The sequence below is a fragment of the Oxyura jamaicensis genome, chromosome 6 (genome assembly GCF_011077185.1).
Source record: "Oxyura jamaicensis isolate SHBP4307 breed ruddy duck chromosome 6, BPBGC_Ojam_1.0, whole genome shotgun sequence".
Classification (NCBI taxonomy): domain Eukaryota; kingdom Metazoa; phylum Chordata; class Aves; order Anseriformes; family Anatidae; genus Oxyura; species Oxyura jamaicensis.
The window spans coordinates 7,722,948-7,746,189 of record NC_048898.1 but is presented as its reverse complement, the minus strand read 5'-3'; the positions used below and the strand labels follow the sequence as shown (position 1 = coordinate 7,746,189).

The window sequence follows — 23,242 nt, the reverse complement described above, 5'->3', positions numbered from 1 at the left end:
TTCACAAGAAGGTAGATTGTTGATAAAGCAATACAGGGATGAAGCATCCCCCAAAACCTTCAATGCCTACAGGTCTGACTAGAGAAATATAGTACAACTACCTAAAGAAGTATGTCTGCAAGGGCTCCAGAAAGCATCTAACAACAAACGAATCACATTTCATCCAATTCAATTACTAACAGGGACAGCTTCATCTTGTACTTTCAAGGTACAGTTCACAGAAATCTCTTCACCCATCCAAAGAACATCATTGATCTTCCTGTGCCCCGACTATATTACTTTTTCAAGACAGCGATGCCATCCCCTATTCATAAGATAGAGTTTTTCTACGCCTTTGCACCACATCATTTCAGGATCTGATCTGGAGAAAGAAAAGCACACAAGGATAAAACATCACTAAAGAATTTCAAGAAGCAATAAAAAAGTTTAGAAAAGCAGTAAGCTGTAACACAAAGTGCTACTCCAGCAGATGATGTACAATGGAAATGTGATCTAATACTAGTAGAGAAAAATCTACTCCAGTTTACTCATCTGTTCTCCGTAAGACAAGGAGGCTTGTTGCCACTAAATCAGGCATAACACAGAAGTTACTGTAGCAACTACTACTACACTTTAGGATCAGTTTAAGCAAAATATTGACTAAAAGGCTACATCGCCCAACCTTCCTTTAGCTATCTCATTTTATAGGATAAGACAGAGCCTAGATAGTAGAAGCCTCTTCTGTTATCACCATTAAGACCTGTTCTCCCAGGAGAGATTTCTTCATCTGATGGACCACCCTATCACTCCAGAGCTGGGAGGTGGTGATACAGATGCTCCAGGAGCCATTTGGTAGGCAACAGGGAGAGCTGGACATTCCTCCTTATAAAAAGGAAAGAAAGAGCGAAGATCTGCATTTCCAGATCTGAACAGCTACAGTGTAGGGTTTTATGGCTGGGCAATGTTAACTTCACAGCAACACAAAGACAGCTGACAAGGAAAATGCCTCTGTAGAGTTGGCTTCAAAGTTTTTTTTTCAGTGAATTGCAGTTTTTATGAAGTGTGTTAGTATAAATGTGCTAAATTAAGACACTTTTTTACAATGCACCAGCATTGCTGACTGTGTCCTGGACCTGCTTGTTTGCAGAAACAAAAGAAGTGTGGCTGCATTGTGCCTTGAGGGCCCTTGGTGCACTGTTGTCTTTTTTCTGGTGTCATCCTGCACCATTCAAGCACACACTTCTACAGCCCTCTTTGCAGGTGATGTGAAATCATTCTGTGCTGTACAAGTGTTTTACATCAAGCTACTCTCTGGGCTGGCTGGATTTCCATTAGCCCCGTCCTCCTGAGAGTACGGCATGGCCTCTCAGTCACATTACAGCTGAACCTGCCATGAATGCCTTACACCCAGCCAAAGGGAGCTCAGGAAAAGCTGATACAGCTCCTCCAAGACTAAAGATGTATTTCCTAAAGAGGGAGACAGAAGATAGAAAGGGTGTCTGAGCTGCTCACATCTCCAGAAGATGTACATAAAGCCATTGTGTTCATGCAATATTAGGCACAACCGGTGTCTGAGAGGAGGGAGTGCTGGTGTAAATGAAGCATTTGTACTTCTTTTATATCAAAACATAGCATATAATCAGAGTCCTTAAAAAGCACATTGTAAAAAAAAAAGATTTTTGATGCAGAGAGTTTCCTATGATATTTGGTTTCACTGACCAACTTGCTTATGGCACCAGTGGGTGTTCGCATGCTTACATACATGTATGCATTTGCATGCTGACACCTCTAGTGCGTCCCATGAGAAGCCCCATTCTAGCACACATGACTCATCCCTTAAAGCTTCTTCATTAGGACAGGATTTCAGCAACCAATCCTCCCTCAGACATGCAAAAAACATGCTTACTCTTCCTGCCATAGAATATTCCTTCTTAACTTACAACGCTGAAAAATATGGTATATTTGACCTTTACACAAGGGACCATACTAGACAAAAACTCAGCAGCAGCATACCCTAGGCAGATAACCAACACACTCCTTGTTGGGCTTTGCTTAGGGAAGACCAAATGCCAGAAGGGTTAACGTTGTAGCTGAGAAATTGAAGAACTCATAGACAGCTATTTGACTGTTTCATGGCTGGTGATATGCAACATGTAGTTGTCATATGTAAAATGCTCCATCCCCTTATGCCTTTGTAGATCTTGTGAAGAAACATCCTACTTGCACTGAATGAATACACAAGAAAACAGTTAATTATCTCATTTTTCAGAAATGAGTACAAATTGGAAGACATAGTCCACATGAATTACTATATAACTAACAGACACAAAAGCCAGAGGCAGAAACAAATTGAATTTGCTTAATTAGGTCCAGATCCAGTGAAGTATTTACATATCTCTAAGTCAGTGAGCGAGCCTATGGACTGTAAAAAACTTAAGATATCTTTGTTGAAGGAGAGCATAAAGCTACAATCTAGCACAGGTTTCAGCTTCAACAGATGATTTCTCACAGTCCGGATTATCTGTATGCTCAAGCATTGTAAGTGACAGTAGGCTTTATGTGGAAACAGTCAAGCTAAAGCAGGCCTCTGCAAACAGTTTAAAAGTTCTGACTGGTATATCCCACATAACTCAGATCGTACATCATGTGGAACAAGGTAGATAAGGCTGCAATTTGCTAGGTCCTGCTTTTTTGCCACCTAACCTTACCCGTAGAAGTGGCCTAGAAGAAAGCTGGAGAGGGACTCTCTCAGGGAGTGCAGCCATGGAACCAGAAATAATGGCTTTGAACAAATGGAGGGGAGATTTGGATGAGATGTGATGTGAGGAAGAAATTCTTCACTCGGAGCACAAAGCACACATGGGACTTAGGGCTAAAGAGGCACCTTGCTTCTGTTCTTTTTGATAAAGAGTAGAATGAAATTACCTAAAAAACAGTGTTAAACTTGTGCAGCAGGAAGGAGACTAGGAGAGCGAGGCGAGCAGCAGGCCTCTTGGTGTGCAAGGATAGTCATGCAGGCGGGTGAAGCACCAAGGAATGCACCTGAGCAACACTGTGGGGAACAGGCCGGCCCCTTACACACCCAGCGACAGGGGGCCTGGGCCTTACCGTAGGAGCAACGGTAACGTGGGGCGAAGGCGGGAGCATCAGGCAGACAGCCGCGGGGAGCAGAGGCGTGCCCGTAGTCCGGGACACAGTGCGGGACCCAGCAATGGCCGTAAGGCAGACGGCAGTGTCGGACCCATGCATGAAAATCAACCCAACAGTGGTGTGGGACTGGTTCAGCACCCTGGCTGGAGAACATTCCAGACAGAAGGCATCCCATTTGGGCAGTCCCGGGCAAGGACTGGCTTAGCCTTATGCTGAATACCATGGAGCCAGATCCACCAGATGTGATGGAATGGATGGAAGTGGATCCACTTCTGCCAGGACAGACCTGGGACTACTGTGGCACATCTTTGTGCTCTGCCATCAGAGAGCACCAGCAGTATCATAGGAGTGCCCAGCGAGCCCCCTACTTGTTGCTCAGGCTCCATCACAGGAGTTAGCTTGGAGCCACCAAGCACCACGGACATCCCGCAGACTTGCCTGCAAGATGTCCCGGCAATGAACAGCTCTTGCTGATTCTCAGGGGTTGTGCGAGTGATTCATTTCTGGGGGGAGGGGGCTCAAGTTGCTCCAGGGGAGGTTTACTGAAAGGGTTGTTAGGCATTGGAATGGGCTGCCCAGGGAAGCAGTTGAGTCACCATCCCTGGAGGTCCTGAAGTAGAGCTTAGGGATATGGTTTAGTGGAGGACTGTTAGTGTTAGGTCAGAGGTTGGACTGGATGATCTTGGAGGTCTCTTCCAACTTAGGTGATTCTGTGACTGTGATTTTGCTCAATCACTGTTTTGCCTACTGTCAAAAGACTGCCTACTAGGGCATTCTAGGGACTGTCTTGAAGCTGATTAACATCTCATTTTTTTTCCCCTCCTCATTCCTCAGAGTCAGCTTTACAGAAACAGGTTTCCATGCAGAGGAGGAAAACTGCTGTCAAGTCTGCGGAGTGCTGGAAACACGTGAAATTATGGATTTTCCTGAACCTTTAAAATCCTCAAATTTATTCAAAGTGTCCACATTTAGTTAAGAATCACTGGACAATGAAAAATGCTTGCTATTGGGCAAAGCAGACAGCTTATGTTATCAACTTGTGGATGACACATGGTTTTTAGAGATATTTCCTATCTGCACAGCAAGATTTATTTTGTATTTTCTTGAGATAAGACATCTGTCAGGTCATCCAGAAGTGGTAAAGAAAATACTTGCCAGTACCTATTCGACATGTTGTGGACATAAACTAATTCTCGACTGGAGGGAATTTCCCAAATGTTGTAGAACAAGATGCAGCTCAGCCAAGGGGCAGAGTCCATATGAAGCATAGAGCTGCAAAGGAACTCATTCAAGTCAGCCCTAGTCCTGCAGAAGAACAAACTCACAAGAGAAATCTGATAAAGGAGAGAGCTCACAGGCCAGACATCCATATTGACTTAGACAGATGTGACAAATTATGCTTGGCCTCCAACAAATAATCAGTCAAACCTAAAAAAAAAAAAAAAAACCAAAACAAAAAAAAAAAAAAAACACTTTTGCTTAAGCAAGAAGTTTCATCTAAATTGACTTCCCAGGAAATGTCCATAATGTGATATAAGAATTAATTCTAGAGATATTTCCAAATAAAAGAATCAGATTACAGGATAAACAGTACAAAGGAAAACTGAAGCAATCACAGATATTTGCAAAACTAAGCCAATTAGAAGGCTAATGTTTACAGAGGTGTGTCTGGGCTTTCAGTTCCTCCTGAACCCAGAAAAAGAAACGTGTTGCTCCTGGGGGCCAAGAGTTGATGTCACTGTGTGCTTAGATAGTTAAGAACTGAGACTGAGGGGAATTAGCCATGCTAAATTGTATCCCCTTTGAAGCTTGCAACTGCTTTGCACTATAGTGCACACTTTAACAGGCATATAGACATTTCCTGCTTCTCCAGTCTTGAAGAATAGCCACTGAAGTCTGAATATCCCCAGTCTCAGTAACTCATGATAAGAATATGTATGTACAAAGGACAAGTTTGATTTTTTTCCCCAGATACTTGCTCTGTTACTCCAGTTTTCTTAAAAAGGTGAATATGCCTTTAAAGAGAAAGCAAACATACTGAGCCAGCTTATGCTGCAGTAGCTATGACAACAGACTCTGAAACAAGTGTAGAAAAAGCTAGACCTGAATTTTAATTTCATTTAATTATTTTTTTCATTCTACTCTTCATATTGACTACCTTGCATCTTACTCTGAAATTCTACAGAAATTATGATTTCTTTTTGCTATCAAATACATAGGGTCTTATGTAGCAGATTCTATCAGTGTTATTTAGAAGTCAGAAGAGAAACTACTTGCAGAATTAGTGGACATCTAATATCTTCAGATGAACGCCAGACTTCCTTCTGGGGAATATGCCTTACCCAAAGATGCTGGCTCAACACAGAGAGGCACATGCAAGAGATCTGATTGCATGGTTTAATGGCTCCTTTTATCAAGGAACGATCCCATTAGACCAACTATTAGCAGATTGCATCATACTATCCAACAGAGACCCATGATTACCTGTTAGAGGGGAATTTTCAAAAAAAAAAAAAAAAAACACGGCGGGGGGGGGGGGGGCGGGCAGACGGGGATGGGACACGGACACAACTTAGAGCTAAGGCAGATTTTTACTTGACTTAATATCTGGGCAGGAATGGGAGAGAAGAGGCTATGGTTCAAGCCTCACTTCCTTCTTTCTAATCTTACCCGTGGACCAGTTCTTGACAGATGACACCCACAATCATGGATTATGTCAGCTTCACTAGACACAGAAACTGACTTCCTATCCATATCTCCTTTCCCATCCCTCTATATTCCTTCTAGCAGGCAGAGCAGAGAGCAGTTTTTCCTCCTCCAACCAGCACCGCAGTTTGGAGATGAAGAACCCATTCTTAAAAAATAAAAATAAAAAATAAACAAGCTGTGGTAATAGAAGTTTTTTCCACAATCATGTAAGTGTTCCAGCTGCCCTCTCCATTTTCTCTGAACAGGCCCAAGTCTTCACAAAGAAGTCAAATGACTTTACAGCCATGACCATATAGAAGAGGAGTCACTTCAACCTATTTTGTAGTGATGCATGTCACCTGTGCTCCCAAGGCAGCTTACTGAACAGCAGCCAACCATAACCATACACAGCCAACCAGGCCAGGAACATCACAGGACACCTTCCCCGCGCCCGCCCCCCCCATCCCAGCTCAGCACACCTGGGGCCAGAGTGCCATGAGCTCGGTGTGAGGGACAGTTGGGCACCACACTGCACTGTAGAGGGTGGCACCATGAGGTACACAGGCATAAAATACAAAAACAGATGACTATCACACTAGTAATTGCACATCAACTCCCTTAAGAACTTATTTTCAAGTAATCAATCTCAAAATTCTCCTGGAAAGCCAAAAATGTATAAGGAGGAGCACAGAAAGCACAAGCCATTCTTTCCCTTTAAGTCAGATATCCCCCCCAAAGCTTCCTCCAATTTCTCCATAAGGTACCACCTGCTGCAGTGAACAAAGAGTTTGAACAAGGCCTGTAGGTAGGGAGCCTTAGCATGCAACAGCTTCTTACTGATGCGTTACTTTTTAGTCTTAGTCCCAAGACAAATGCATGGCAGCCAAGCAGCTCACTCATGTGGAGCTAAGCACCTACAGGCACAGAGCAGGCACCTCCACCCAGTGAACATGGTCAGCAGCTGCACGTTTAGCCTTCACCCCTCTCCTTCCCTCATTCATTTTCTCTTCAAACTGCAGCCTTCTCTCCCACTCTTGTTAATTCAACCCAACTGCATTGTTACAGTGCTCCTATCTACAAAGCTTTGGACAGTTTTGAAGTACTTACAGCTCTCACCCACGGCTTGCACTCAACCAAAGACAACCATCACAGTGAGTCCTCAGTTGGAAGGAGAGGTTCAGAGTTTACTGGTTGCAGAAAATGGAGGTATCTTTTTGTAAATGCTAAGAAGAGATGTGAAAGAGCATGAAAAGCAAAGCCAGCAACCAGGCACAGCTCTGGCACACAGCTTACCCAGCCTCTATTTCACAGAGGGGCACTTCAGCTGGAGAAGACAGTATTTAAGGAGGGCCCTCTCCTTGGCACAGCTGCCACCTTTCAAACAAATTCCCCTCAGTTTTGAAGCAGAGAAACTGTGTTAACTCTCCAATGGCTGGTTCAGGATGGCAGGGATCTCAGAGTGCTCCCTGTCACTTCATCTGGAAACGCTCCCAGCACCTATTCCATCTCCACTCCCCTAGCAGCAAGGCTCACCAGGATCAGAACAAAGGATTCTCAGCATGCGTTTTGTTATTTCCATATGTACCACAAATAGCACCTGCCAACAGCATCTTTGTGTCTGCATCCACTACATTCACCATGTAGAACACTTTGATGAAGACTCTCTGTGAAGTGCTTGCACAGCTGATTTCAAATTCTTCCTCTTTAAAGCTGATCTGATTTTTTAAAAACACCTTTCCATTGACCCCTGTGGGCACTGGGTGCCAGGGAAGTAACACAGAGCCATGTTTTGTACTAGAGTTGGTATGCCCTTTCCGTCGCACCACGCAGCAGTACTGAGAACCCTGTTTCAGGCGCTCATGTGGCAAGTTTGATAGGTATTCTTTTTAAAAAAAGACTTTTTTCAGACATGGAAATATGATTTTTTTTCTTATCATCTGTAAATAATCCCCCTAACACAGGAGGGGGGAAAAGTTAATATCAAAAGGGAATGGTTACTAAAATATCAGCTTCTTCCTGCTGCAGGGGGATTACAGCACCACTGAATTCCTTCTTTGTTCAAACAATCCATTGCCAGCTTTCTCAGAGCAGCAGCATTCCGGTGCTGCTCCTTGACAGCAAGTCAGGGTAGCTTACCCTTTGTGTGAGGACAGTGTTGCAAATAGGAAAACATGAGGTGCTGGCTTTCCTGGGGAGTGGGGGTGGCAGAAGAAACCCCCTTCCTAGACAGGGCCATTGAGCTTGAGGCCTTCAGCAGAAGCACGAGACCAAATGCTTCTGTTCTAGGAATCGGTCTGATACAGCCTGGAGAAATACCTTATTAGAAGGAGGGCTATTTTCACATTTACTGGTGCGTTTCATACGTTGCTGTTATTACACACACACAGATAGAGTGGCCTGGCAGTATTACAGGAGGAAAATGCCGATGATGTTCTGGCCACGTACAGTGACATCTGGCAATGAGGAGACACAGAAATGACACACTCAAATGGTGCAGAATGAGTAAAAACTGGTCCATATTATGTCTCAAGTATAGCAGAAGGCTCCGTGTAATGCATCACTGGGGCATGCCTCGGTTTGTGATGATGTGGAAGGTCCCACACATGGCTCCATGTTCCCTCCACCTGCCATCAGGGAGACATGGCTGTCTGTTCTTCCAACGTAAGGCAGAAAGACACAGACCCAGAGGATGAGTCAGCTCACCTCACCCCCTGACATGAACCACTCTGAACCTGGGAAATAATATTTTTCCTCTCCAACACCTAGCTTGACAGACACATAGGTGCTTGAGCTCAGTGCCTAAACTCAGACAGGGAAACAAGAGAACTGTTTAAAGCTGTGGTCTACCCTTCATGCTTTCACACACTTGGAAATACTAGTTTTAGCTACGCAAGCTGAAAAAAAAAAAGCGTAATCTGATCAGAAATCCTCTCCCAGAGGGTTCTAGAGATTACTACCATTTTCCATTGGTTGGTTGGTTGGTTGAGTCCTCCAGCCATGTCAACATAGAAAAAGCGGTGGTAAAACCCCTTCTTTCATCTGTATAGCATGCAAGTTTACGATACATCCCTTTCTCTTGCTATATACTTGTGTAGCGCATAGCATGGACTCTTTTGTTTGTTTGAGACTTTGGGCTGTGTAGTCAGTAGGTTGTGATTGGGAAATAATTGTGAAATTGTGATTTCTATTACTGCACTTCAGCCTTCAGAGTCACCTGTGCTCTCTTATAAGCTGTCAGAAAGGACCTCACGCAAGATCGTTGAAGTTTTCTCATCTCAGAACCACTTTATTTTCTGAAAACCAACACAATAACTGGGAGCACCGGCAGCCCTGTCTTGCACTGGTCAAAAAGAGAGCTGTAGACACAAGCTTCAGGTAATTTGTAGTGAATGAAGAGGCTACAAACACAAAGGATGGGAGGGGGGAGAAAAGAAAGATGACTGAGAACAGCTGGTGGCTTTGTGCTGGCTTGACACCACATCATACGCGCAGTGAGTACTAAACATAACAGAACCATTTTAAGTCTTGGCAGAAAACCATGCTACATCTTCCTAAGAGCAGTTGGGTCATTAGTGGTCATTCAGTCAGACAGACCGAGCCCGTCTCTAAGCTATTAGGTAGCTGGTGAAAGGTGGGCTGTGAGCAAATGTACTGGAGGATCGCACTGAGCAATTACTTGGCTCAGCTGTGTGCAGAACGACAACCCTCGCCGCAGGGCTGAGGGACCAGCAGAAGCCAAGAGGGAAATCAGCACTTCATAAAAGTTAATGACCAAGGATATACTTCTGAATCCTGACTAGAGAAAGATTCAAATGCAAAGTGCAATGCTATTCCTTCTTCCATTGCTCCATTTTGGACCAGTCTTCCTCTCTGTTTTTACCACTGCTGTTGCTTGTAATGCATGCGTTTATGAGAAAGCCCTGAACAAGACACACTCCGTCATTTTCTCACATCTCCATCAGTTCTGACTCAGCGAGGTCTTTCTTCTTCTTTTCTACTTTCCCAGAGGTAAAATCTCAAACAAAATTAAACATTCTCTTCCAGATGGCCCATTTTTGGTAAGAAAGTTCAAGCATGAAGCCAAGCAATGGTAAATCTTAAATCAGCATCTTGCACAGAAGGGAGCAGTGGCACGCTGAGTAGTAGGCCTTTTGTCTACTACCATCATACTGGCGGGGCTGACGTTTACTCCAAACAAACATATTTCTCATGAACGTTAAATAACTGCTAAAGACTGGAGGTGTGATTGCCCATCAAACTTACAGTGTTTTGTTTCATAATTTCATGACTATTTTATTACTATTATTATAGTTCAACATTATTAATGGCAACGAGAGAACAAGGTAATATCCTGTGCAGCTTTCGGCCCTGCAGCACTTCAGGATGTATGCGCCTATGTTGAGGACTTAAGACCATCTATGAAACTAAATAACAGATTAATGTTAACAAATGTAAGCAAAACATCTAAATTTATTTTTTTTTTTTAAATGAAAACTTCTTATAATCTTTCCTGTTTACCTACCTCTGTTATTCTGTTCTATCTGGTATATTTTCTATTTTGTAATCAACTCTGAAAATAATACTCCTAGTTGGGCATTCTTTTATTCAACCACATTGGAAAGGCAGGTGAGACAAGCTATAGTGTTTGTTATCACACCTGGGGTCGGAAACACAGACTGTGCATTACAGAGGAGGATTTAAATCGGACAGCAGCGCACCCTGCGAGAGGTACGCACACCACCTTCCCACTGGAAGCACGTCGGCTGTGTCTGTGCTCACAGCCCTGCACTCACTGACTCCACTCCCTGGTTTAAAAAACTAAAGTCTTATTCCAGACTCAGCACTTCAGTCTGTGGCCACAGACGAAGTGCTTCCTCTATATTCTTCCGTTTTCTCAGTTTTTAAGAATGCATAATGAGGATTCTAAGGCATTTTGAGATTTATGAGGAATGAAAATCCATGGAAATGTTAACACCCAATTTGGATGACCAGGAGGAGTGGCACGGACAGAAAGCAACTCGGGAAACAATCCACTTGGAAGTATGGTGCCTTAAAGCAGGCTCTGGGATTTGTAGGCAAGGGAGGAATATGAAAACAGGACACCAACAAGACAGCTTGATAGAAACAATACAATCATATTTTAAAATAGTCTGCCTTACCAAAACAACATCTATGCTGGAATAATAATTAAAAAAAATAATATTGTTTTGATAAAGGAACAGTTAGGATAAAGGAACAACTGCAAAGCAAAATGTTGAATTATGATGGCAGACCAGACAGTGACAGAGCATTTATGGCTCTGCTCAGCCAGATGGCTCTGTCAGGATTTTTCTCACATGCATTATTGTCATCCTGTGCCACATGCAACTTTTGGGGGTTCAGGTGATGAAAGAACAAGAGGGGATAACTTTACTTATTACTGTGGAAACCTCCTTGGCATCCATATCTAGGATTATTGTATTTCTACTTAAGCCAAAAAGGTTTTCATTAAGTCCCTAACTTCTTCCCTCCACCCCAATGCTTCTTTCCTCACACATGCCTGCACACCCTTTGTATTGGAAAACGTACCGTTAGGAATTGTGCCACCAAGGTTCTCACTACTTATTTGCCATCATTGTGCAGCACTAGATTTTCAGGTCAAAATAAATGCTAAGAGCACAGCACTGTCCTAAAAGGCAAACACATGAATGTAGGACTTCCGTCTCTGACATAATGCATAAGCGCAGTGGATCTACTTGACAACATGCAAATTAAATATTTTGTGAGAGTAAAAGGGGTAACTCTAGAGATTTTTGAGGTTTTATGGGCAATATAATCAGGTCTGTCTTTGAGCTTGTCAAGTAGCTGTAACTTTTTCATCTCCATCTAAAGAGATGCCACGTGTTGCATGCTAGAAAAACAAGCTCCAGTCTTGACAGGGAAAGGGACAGGACCAGCTGAACTGTGCTGAGATTCTCAGCTTTACTCTGCCCCCAAACTTACACTTTTCCACGGTAATGCCACGGCAAAGTACAGCAGCAGTGCTGCAAATCTTGCTTGGAGACTTTTGAAGTATTAATTATTTTCTTTTTCTGGTGGAGATGATATTGAACATATGGTGTTTGACAGAGAAGTGGCCAAAACTGCAAAGCCTTTGGAATCATCTTATGTTTTGGTTTGGTTTGTGTTGGTTTTTTGTTGTTGTTCACTACCCTCAGTTTTTAAGTCTGTCAGATTTTCCTAGTAGCAATATAGTGACCCATTTATGGCACCAACATTTAATTTGTTACTAGTGATGTTAGCTATCATAGCAAAGAGGAAAGATGCAAGAACACAAAGATGGGCTTAAATATGAAGGGGGAAAAAAAAAGGCAGTGTTTATACCCCCTTGTATGGCCTGGATTATCTTTCAATAACATGCAAAGATAACTTGGTAGGGATATGTTCATTGTGGTATGCAGCTTAAGCAAAAGTCTTGTCTATAAGAGTACAGTGTTCTAGACATTTTGGGCAGAGAGGACAGCTTTTTCTATCTTTGATGTGAAACGCCAGTTTGAACTGGGAAATACCACGAAGCGCGAAGTGATGAATTACCACCATTACTGCCAGGCTCAATAGCTTGCAGTGCCTCCGCATTGAACTATTTTAACTTGTGCCTGTGTTATTAATTTGGTTAGGAAATAACTAAAAAGTAAAGCCTTAAAAAATAGCATTGTCCTATTTCTCTCTCTCTTAAATTTTGTGCAGGTTTTCTCAATCTTACCTTTAAGTGAAAACTATTCATTTCCAGCTCATGCATTATGCAGTTCCGAACTCTCTCCATGCATCATCTACCTCACACTGAGGGGCTGTAGCCGAGACATTTCCATTATACTATGACTTTGATTTCCTGCTACTTATTCTATGGAAAAGTACTCTGGAATGGTTTGTTTGTTTAATTTCCTGGCATTATCTGGGTATCTCACTGTTTGTGAATTCAGGCTTCCGAAACCTGCCTGTGTAAAAAAGAACATCCTGATCCCAAGGTCTGAAAAGTCTACAGGCTTTTGCTTTGTGCTTCACTGAAAACCCGAATTCAGCACTTTGGGGCATCAAACTCCTGGTATCGACCTTACATGCCATGAGACTAATCTAAAACTGCATTCAACCGATCACACAGATAGGGAACTAATAATTTATTCAGCAGGTGGCAAAGAGACATCCTTCGTATTTCCTGTGTGCCTTCCAAGGCTCTGTAGTGAGGCAAAGCTGAATGAGAAGGAAGGCAGGCTGCTAAGCCTGTATAACTTTGTCTAACTGCTTGTAGCTGCATTTCAGCCAGACCAGCTCAGTGTAAGCGTGGGAGTCTATGGGACACTCGACTTTGGCTCACGTCTCCGCAGTTTTAGGCCACCGCAACCAGTTTACAGTTGGGATTGTCTTTAACAGCTGGTAGGAGAGTGCTTTTTTTGTTTAGCTTGACGCCATATGGTGTGGGATAGCCGCCACTTTGGTCAGCTGTCCTGGTTCTGTCCTTCCTGGCTCCTAGTGCACCCCCAACCTCCCTGCTGGCAGCACGAGAAGCTGGGAAGCACCTCCCAGCTTGGCTCTGTGGGAGCACCGCTCTGCAGCACTGAAACATCGGTGTGTTATCAGCACTATTTTCATCAAAAATCTAAAAAACAGCACCACAGAAACCTCTACAAAGAAAATTAACTCTATCCCATCCAAACCAGGGCAATAGTCAGTTATGGCATTCAAGTTTTGCAGTGTTTATGAAGTGTTTCAGCTAAAAAAGAAGAGCTAAACAAAAGTATAAATAAATACATTAAAAATTTCAAACACTTAAGTAGGGATTGTCTTTGAATTTGCATGTGTTGGAGATGGAAATGACAGGAACTCAACTGCATGGAAGGGTCTTTAAAATCTTCTATAAGACTCTTCTCTTGCTATTGTCTGGCTCACTGAAATCTCAAGTTCCTTCAATTGAAGTTCCTTCATGCACTTCAACTAATAAATCAGCGTGGTCCAGGATATAGGGCCTTTTCATATTTGGTCAACCTTCTATAATTAATTTCACCAATTGATTTTAAGTGGCATTTCAAGCTGTTTTTTGTTGCCTGATTGATAACACTGTGGACCTAAGTCCTGGGTATGTGCTGCCCAGTGCCTGGTGGTGAACTCTCCCTAACTGCAAGAGAAGAAACTGGGCTGCAGAGCCAGGCAAGGTTGAAAATTTCATTCAGAAATAGCAGAGGAACTAAGAGGGTCACAGCTCCATTTGTATGCTTCTGCCTTCCATATTAATTCCCTGCATTTTGGACTGATATTTCCGATAAGGGTGCCAAAATGGAAAAATGTTTTCTCTTCTGTATCATGAACATCTGCTTATTAGGAACTGGTTTGAAGCCATGAAATCCTCTTTAACAACTCATAAGAACTTCCATTTGATTACAAATCTATCCTTGGTAATATGATAAAATCCATTTCATCATTTGTAGCTCGTTGTTCCAATAGTGATTTAATTCTATTCCTGCAACAAAGGAACCTGTCGCTAACAAGATTTAGATGTGTAATTGCATGAGGTTCCAGGAGGGAGCACTCAGGTGTGCACTACAAGGTTTTAAAAGGTTTCCATAATATTCATGTCTTAAACATGGCCACTGGAGAAGGGTGGAGGTGACGGCCTTCTGGTTTTATTCCAGTTCTGGTCATGGTGATGGCCTTTCTTTTAACACGGGGTCAGCTGGTGGGAAGTTCAGCATGGCTCTGCTCACCTTGCCCATGGGCAGCATACAAGAGAGAGCTCCAGTGGGCTACTGAGATCTTGGCACCCAACAAATACACTGCTATTTTCATGGGCATGCACAAAAGACATAATAACTACTTATACAAGTACAAACATGATGATGTATGTGTGTCAACACATATGCCCACAGAAAGGGCTGCACTGCCCTTGTTTGTGTGGAAGAGAACAATGGGATACACAGGATGAACTTTACAACAGTTTACATCATTGTTTTTTAATGCTGAGTTTTGTTTTGATTTGTTTTGTTTCTGAAGAAATTACATTTTAAATTAGGAAGTGGAAAAAAAATAAGAAATAATAGGATTATTTTAGCATCTAGAAGCCACTTTTCCCTGCAACCCTTTTGCAGCCAGAATGATACTAAAGGGATTGAAGTAACCTTAACACTGCTCCATAGCAACACCAACCTTCCCCTTTCTTTCTTCCAGGCAGGCAGGAGATTGTCTCTGGTATTGTCTCACCTATTCAGTCACACAGCCAGGGAATGAAGAGGGTGAGAGAAAGCACAGAAAGTAGAGTAGAAAAGATGAAAATCTTTACCAATGGAAACAGAAGCAATATAGGGGGTGAACAAAGGGAGAGGCTGATGCTAGAATCTGCAAACCTTTACTCGTGACAGCCTCAAGAGGATGAGCAACACTACCCTTTTCTTTCTGTGTTAGCCAGCTGAGAAACTCATACCTGAATATATGTTCAGTGCCCCAGTCACCCTTTACGTGTACTGTGGGCTTTTGGCCAATTCAGTTTCATTTCCCATATGATTTTATTCAAGTTCTCCCATGAACCCCAAGGCAGCCAGGAGAAGGAAGCAATCTTCATTGCTCCAGCACAGAGGCATTTTGTTGTGCTGCTCTGGAGCAACAGCCAGAGAAGACAAAAGAACATTTCATCTATTCACTGCAACCAGCTAAAACTACGCCTTTGTGAAAACTGCAGCTTGGTTTCATTGTGCTACTGAAATGAATCCAAGATCTTCGGTGACATTTCAAATAACAAGAACAATGTATTTCTCCATTACCTTACTTACATTAAGCACACGTGTTTCATAGTTTATGTTATTCCTGGCATTAGGAGAGAGCAGTGAAAACAAAATCCATGCTTAATGCAGTGAACTTTGACAACAGCAGCTGCAACTCAAAATTAAAATCCACTTCTTTGCTTTGCTCTAAGGGTCTGAACCAGCTTTGTGAAAGTGCTGCAGCACGCGGCAATTGAGGATGTCTGAAATGAGAAACGCCTGCGTGACTGCCCAAAGGACACATCGAATGACCAGAAGCAAACAGCAACGTGCTAGGCTCTTTGCTGAATGCTAGGTGAAATCAGACAGAACCAGTAAGCCTTGGAAATATCAAGACAAAAGAGAGAAACTGATTTTTTTTTTATCGTCTGCTGCAAGGCACTAATCATGTGGTTGAAAGACTCGTTTCTACCTGATGGCTGTACCCAAAAGCCAGAGGAGGCAATGAAGGCAATGAGAGCTTTCTGGTTTTGGTCTCAGAGCACTTTAGATCTGGCCAGAAGACACATCCATTGCAAATTTGGACTAGGATTTCTCTCTCTTTTTTTTTTTTTCTTTTCCAGACAGCAGCAGTTAACTGAGCATTATTCATTTTTTCATGACCTTGTGATGTCCTTTGCATGTGTAACTGCATTTTATAACAATCCAACATGTTTTTTGTTCCTGTGTATTATTTTTTCAATATCGTTGAGGACCTGCTTTCAATTTCTGGTCAAAGTCAGAATTACGCACAATCTAGCCTGCCTTTGAGGGAGGGTTTCATCAGAGCAGCCTCTGCGGAGTGCCTGGTGGGCTTACAGCCTCTGCTGCAACCCTGCCTGAATGAGGTGAAATCCCCTCCAGAAATGTTCTTTAAGCATATAGGGACAGTGGGAGAAAACCCCAAGGGAAGAAGGGTGTGCAGACACTGTAATTACGAACCAGGAGCAGACAGCAAGCTGCTGGTGCCATACTGGGCTTCTCCCAGGGAATGACTCCTGTGCAAGCCAAGACAAAACTTGAATGCGGATTCCTGTCCTCCACAGAAGAGGCAGTTCTGCTTTACCATACAGGGGCACAAAGACCCTCCTGCAGGGATAAACAGCAGTTAGGGAAATAATATGGATCCAATCAGTTTGAAAGTTGACATGTGGCATTAGTCACTTAAAATGAAAGGAAGTGTCAAGGTTTACAGCTGAATTATGTTCCTATGATGCAGAACACTGTTGATCCAGTTAAATAATAAAGTCACGTTACTGACGGTGCTGCTTATTATATGTTAATCATGGTAATGTAAACATCTTGCCAATCTTTATGCGCTATCCACCATTCATTTTCAACGAGGAATAGAAGTAGCAGGAGTCAATAGGTATGACTCTGCAAGCTTTCTTTCTTTGTATTTAACTTTCCATGTATTGAAATGCTCTGAATACAGATTGAGTTGCTTTGTTCGATATTTATTATTGTTCCACCTGCGTTGAAATGGGAACGGCAATGGCTTTGATAAATAGATTCAAAGGCAGTCAAAATTCATTGTGCTTTTTCTAAATGCTTTTGTGTCCTCTGCTGGAGTTCTTTTTGATAACCCCTTCCAGCAAGACACCTCTTGAAATCAAAATAGATATATTTCTTGCTTCCATAGGACATCAGTGCAAAACCCTTCGTTAGAACGTATTGTATCCTATACAAGATATATGTCCAATTTGGGCTTTTTTTTTTTTTTTCTTTTTTCTCCAAAGAGTCAAAGTCTGCTCCTCTTCACCCTGTGCAGAGATACCTTACTGCTTCTTAAGTCCATGCAGCCATGTATGTGATAACTGATGGATAATTAAATATAAAGGTGTCAGAGTCTGGCAGTAGAATTTCATTACCTTTCCAAAGCATACCAAAGAATATTCATTATCACAGTATGAAGTATCGTAAATAATTAGCACTAAATCCACACATGCCAAATGAATGATCAGTATGACTTCATATTGTGATCAGCTTGCCTGTATATTTATTCCTGTGCTCATTTGCATGCTCAATATTTTGCCAAATTGTGCCATTCATAGTATTCCCAGCATTTGTGTGAAGAAAGAAAAGCCTCTAAGATAGTCTAGCTATTTTCCTAAGTCAGGACACCAACTAATTGTAAATATTTCACTGTATAATGACAAACAGCACAATCTTGCTTCCACTCAGTATCAAGCCACTACACCAAGACTATCTGCCTCCTTTTTAAAATCTTGTTTAAGAAGGTGCAATGGCACAAAAAAGGAAACATTAAACATAAGGTTGATACAAACCTTCCTAAAATAAAAGAAGCAGAGTTTAAAGATAGGTTTTTTGTGTATGAAGTAGTACTTTGACAACTTGTGTTTGTGCCTTACCATTTTATTCTTGTACTGAGGGAGGACTCCTTCTCCCAGGAGGAGAACAGAGAACACAGAAAAAAACCACCAAATTGACTAACTCCCCCTCCCACACATACTCCTTATGTAAATATGCCTTTAAATTTAATTTCAGGATCTTCTTTGTCAGCAGCCTGTGACGTAGCACACTGAATAATGAAACAGGGGCAGCATTAAAGTGATTGTTGTGTTTGTTCCATTATTAAGTTTTGATCCGGGGTGCTACAGGTAGCACAACATGACACAGCTAAGCAGCAAAACGAGTGCCATGAAAATTTAAACTGAGGCACACACCAAGAAGCCGGAAACAGCAGAACATGAAGCATCTAAGGCATTAGAAAAGCAAACAAATGAGCAAAATAATCTACTCATCCTATTACGCCTACCTTCTCTTTTTCGTCTGCCAGTCTCCTATACCTGGGCTATAATACCCTTCCCACTTTCACCTTCACTTCAAATTTAATCCAGACATCTTCTCTCTTGGACTACAGGAATTATTACAAGCCCATTGGTGAGTTTGCCATCACGGCAGCTCGGTTGGCCAGGGTCGCTGGACGCGTGTGTGGTGCAGGAGGCAGGTGCGGGGAGGCAGGTGCTCGTGGCCCACAGGCCTCACGTGCTGCCACGCCATCTGAGTAGCAGCTAAGAGCACTCCATCTTGTTGTGCTATTTCCTAAATGATTCCTAAATAATGAGCCTCGCGACTGATTTGGGACTGCGGCACCTCCTGCTCAGAGCAGGAAATGGTGCTTACAGCCCTGAAAGCCAGGTGCTTGGAGCAGACACAACTCATCCGTGTGAGCGCCTGAGTCAGCTAATATAATTCACCTGATCCCACAGAAAGCTGAAGTTTTGTGTGTCAGAGAGAGATTACAGGGGACTTGGTTGTCATCTACAGAAATTCCTGGGAGAGAGATTGTGTTTCTGTTCAGTAGTTTGTTTTCAGAAGGTGATTTAGCCACTTGCTCTACTTAATTTAAAAGCATCAGCTTGTTCTTCATAAGAGAAAATAGATTAGAGCATCTGTGAACTCATTTTTTTATTTTTTTATTTTTTATTTTTTTCCTTCACAGTGGCCTCAAGCAGGCCCCCTGATACTTCAACTGGCCCGGGCAGCCTCCCTCAGCCCCCTGACTGCCATCTCCCTGGGGAGGCGTACAACAGAGAGAAACCCAACCAAAATTTAGTGCAAGATTAAAGGCACTGGAGATCAGAGAGAGTTGCAAGGAACTACTGTGCATTTGATTAACACTCAGCCCAATGCTGCTTTGAATTCCCTTCCATCCTCGCAGATTATCGGGGAGCAGTAGTCAAGCTGAAACAAAGCCGCCTCCTCTGAGAAGCGATGGCGCAAGGCTGGCAGCTGCTCGGGCACTGTCTGTGCTGATCAGACACCTGGCGGCATGCGTGGCACCCTCTGGGGCTGCCCCACGCTGCCACCAGCCTTGTCCTTTCGGTCCAGCTTCTTCCCGACTTCTTAGGCTGGTAGGAGAGAGCTCAGAGGGACAACTCACTGGATGCGAAGCAGAAACTTAGGAAATAGAAGGCTAAATCTGAGCACAATGCTAGAATTTATTTTGTGAACTCAGCAGCTTGCTGATCTCTCCTGTTTCTCAAGGCAGATTTCTCTCTGCCTTTGCATGAACAAAGGCAATAACCTTCAGTGCTGCTCCCTTCCTTTTTTTCATTTCCCATTGTACAATGATGGAAAATTGACTCAAGGTAGTGGTAAAAGAGAGCATAACTGTTAAGTGTAACTGTTGCACTTCTCATGCTGCATTTCTCCAACTCCTTTGCTACCAGCAGCAGCAGAAAGGCGGCTGAGGGAGGGGAGGCCATTCTCCTTTTCTTTTTCTAGGCCTTCCTCCTTTTCTTTTTCTCTACTTTGCAAGTTTTGGATGTTTTCAAGTAACTACAGAGCTAACAAAAATGAGAAGTAGAACCCCTTTTGAAATGTGAAAATCCACTATGAAAAATGTGATGACAAGACACAAACGCAGCTGTCTGAAAAGGTTAGCTGAACAGGGGGCACAGGGCTGTTGTACAGATCCTGCAGAGGAAGAATGAAGAAAGCAAAAGGAGCGGGCTGTGGGGAGAAAGAGCACCAGATAGTCTGAGATTCTTTTAATTGAAAATTGAATCCGGGTTCATTCATCATGTATTTTTTATGAAACTGCAGAATGAGAAAGAAAAGGTTTCTATGAAACATGGGGCTTCTAGCTTGCTCAAGAATATCACAAAAGCCCTTATTCAGTTTCCCTTGAAGCCAAGAGAAACATGTCTTTTCTGGTTCAACTTTCAGCTCTTTGAAGCAGAAACTCACTCTTTTATGTGTCCCTCCAGTGCCCAGTGCAATAGGTCTCCTGTCTCAGCAGGGGCTTCTAAGTGCTACAGTAATAAAATTAATTAATCATAATTTTTAATGAACTCCTTAATGTTTTCCATATCATCCTAGACAAAGAACAAATGCAGACTGAAAAGGCACAAAAGTTTAATTTTGAGTACAGTAAAGAGAACTTTATCCTCTAGCAAAATCTAACTCAAAGCTGGCAAAAATGCTGTTCATACTAAGTAGATGCTGCAAGGGTATTATCAGCATAACCAAACAGAAATCTAGACTTTACATCTACTCCTAGCATGAAAATTAAGCATCAGCTGGGGGAGATACCCACTAGCATGTTGGGATGCTATTTAGGACTTTAAGGAGATAGGGATGTACTGTCATCTAGCTCCACCTGCATGAAAATGAAGGGCCACTCGGACAGATGTGTAAATCTTCCTGATGGGATTCCTCCCCACTCTTTGCAAAGTAGCACTTAGCATTGACTTCTGTGCGGCCATATAACCTCGGAGCTAGCCACTGAAATGAAAGAGCCAGTTCACATCGCTCAGTGGCACTGGCTGGGGCTGCAAAATGTGGGCAGACACTACTGCATTGGGTTGCACTTCAATACATGTTTTTAAGGCTTATTTTTCACAGCAGGAACAGAAATGAAAAATGAGATTCAATTGTACATGTTGGCAGCCTGGGAGATGTGCCAGTATGTCACAACACCATGTACCAGCCCAGCCCCTCTGCTTTATAAAGTACAATTATTTTAAATTGGTTCGGAGCCTGGCACATGTATCAGAGGCACAAATATGCCTCTGTAAATATGTATATACAGCATGCATAAATGAACCTGGTTTTCTTATTTTTTTCTGGTAAAAAAAAGAGGTTAAAAGCATTAGTACGAATTATCCTTCTCTCTCAGCTAGGGCAGGTTTCTGCCTGAGATAGTTTCTCCAGGCTCTCCATAAAGTCATTGAAGAACCCAGGTATCCCAGAAGGGGCTCATCACCTCCTAGGGTGAGCACCTAAGACATGTTATGCCTGTGAGGCGTGAGCACTTCTGACCTCTCTCTGGTAGCTACAGCCCAACCTGGGCACTTGACCCTGATATCTTAAACTTGAGTGTATTAAAGGCTTGGTATTTGGATGTGCTAAAATCATTTGAGATGAATCATTCCATATCAAATGACCACAAATCTACCTAAAATATACATATTTTTATAGAGTAAGAACCACCAATTATAAACTACCTATTTATCTGTCGTTCTTTGGAATCAGAAGAAAACATTAGGTCCACTGAATAATACAAATATTTGCCTTTTGTAAGTTACAAGTACAAAACACAATAAAAGTTACAGTATAGAAATAGATAACCTATTATCCCAGGACTTAATCTTCTGTATCCGTGACATTAAGCAAGATGTATCACTGAAAAGAAAATCCCATATGTGGATGAATAAGAGGAAACTTTTTTTTTTTCTGCAAATTGTTTCTTAAAAACATCAGCTGCATAATAAAGCAGTGGGATTAATTAATTTAGCATGCATCTATAATTGCCTTATCGCAATCCCTCTCTCCAAGGATAATGTTAATGCTGCAAACGTCTAAGCCTCTTCAAATGGCAGATTTTTTCTAATCGTAGCATGCCACAAACATATTTCCTTAGTTTCAACACATATGAAATTTTTGAACCTACTACATAGAGGTAACATATTTAAAGACAGAGAACATATATATTGCCACTAATTTACAGTACAAATCACTTTTTACTTGCTAAGTACCACTAGGAAGTTAAGCACAAGACGTAACTCACACTTTGATATATAAGGTTATACAATGCCTATGCCATAGATAAATCACAAGATTTTAAACCACCGGAGAGACCACTGGATCAGCTGCTTTGACATCATGTAACCAGGTTAGGCTTTAGAGACACCAGGACCTCACATTTAACTCAGTAATATCTCCCAGAAAGCATCCAGTTCTTGATTTGAGTGTTTTATCAGGAATTAATATTCATTAAATTAATTTGTTATTTATAAATTGGATATCAAAAACCTCTTCCTGACAAGATTTTTTTTTTTGCCTTCAAGATATCACGTGTACAATGAGTATATTTAAAATCCAGGTCTTCAGAAACATCTGATCTCATGAATAAACACAGCAGGTGATCAGAAATCTCCCATTGAAAGTGAGCCCATCAGCCTTCTTAAAACCGTAACTCAGATAAAACCCAGCAGTCCCAGCTATGTAGGCCAGGAAAAAGCAACACTAATTACATTTATTATTTAAGGAAAGGGACGGTAAAGTGATAAGCATGTCTTGCAGCAGGTACCTGCAGCCCTATGGGAGGAGGCAACATGTCCTGCAGCCCTCTGGCGCATCATCTTTTTACCTCAGTAAATGCACCACTTTGTTACACTGACATATGTGAGCAGTCTGGAAAGAGTCTGCTGGGGGAACAGTCACTACAAGTCCTCCTGTTTTTCTGATACCTTAAATATTTTATTTTAGTCCCTAACTAAAATATATACGTGATGGGCAAGATAAAGCAAACTCTTTAGCAGTCTCTCTCTTCTTTTTGGACAAGCAAATCCTGAATTACAACACATGGAAGAAGATAACCGCCACTTCCCAAGATGGCCCTTCTTTAAAACGATGTCTTGTTAACATAATTTTTATGCTGGTTTCCAGCAGAAGCAAGACTTATACTGTGTATCTGTGTATGTCTGTTCCAGTCCTTTCACTACTGATTTTTGACACTATTTGGGCAAATTCAACCTAATTTGACAGAGGTAAGACTTTCAAATATATCCAGCCCCCAAAACATTAGTTAGCAACTGTGTCAAATAGAGACAATTACTTACATTCTGGAAGAAAGTCAGTTTCATCCCATTGCGTATTTATTCTGAAAGTCAGGAACCAGCCAAGCATCT

General features: G+C 42.2%; 1 long non-coding RNA gene across 1 annotated transcript; it reads right to left on the bottom strand.

Moving 5' to 3' along the window:
- LOC118168865 lies at positions 1-23,242 on the bottom strand. Its single transcript, XR_004751827.1, has 2 exons — positions 23,174-23,242; positions 1-361 (listed from the first exon to the last, which is right to left on the bottom strand). It is a non-coding gene; the product is annotated as an uncharacterized LOC118168865 (long non-coding RNA).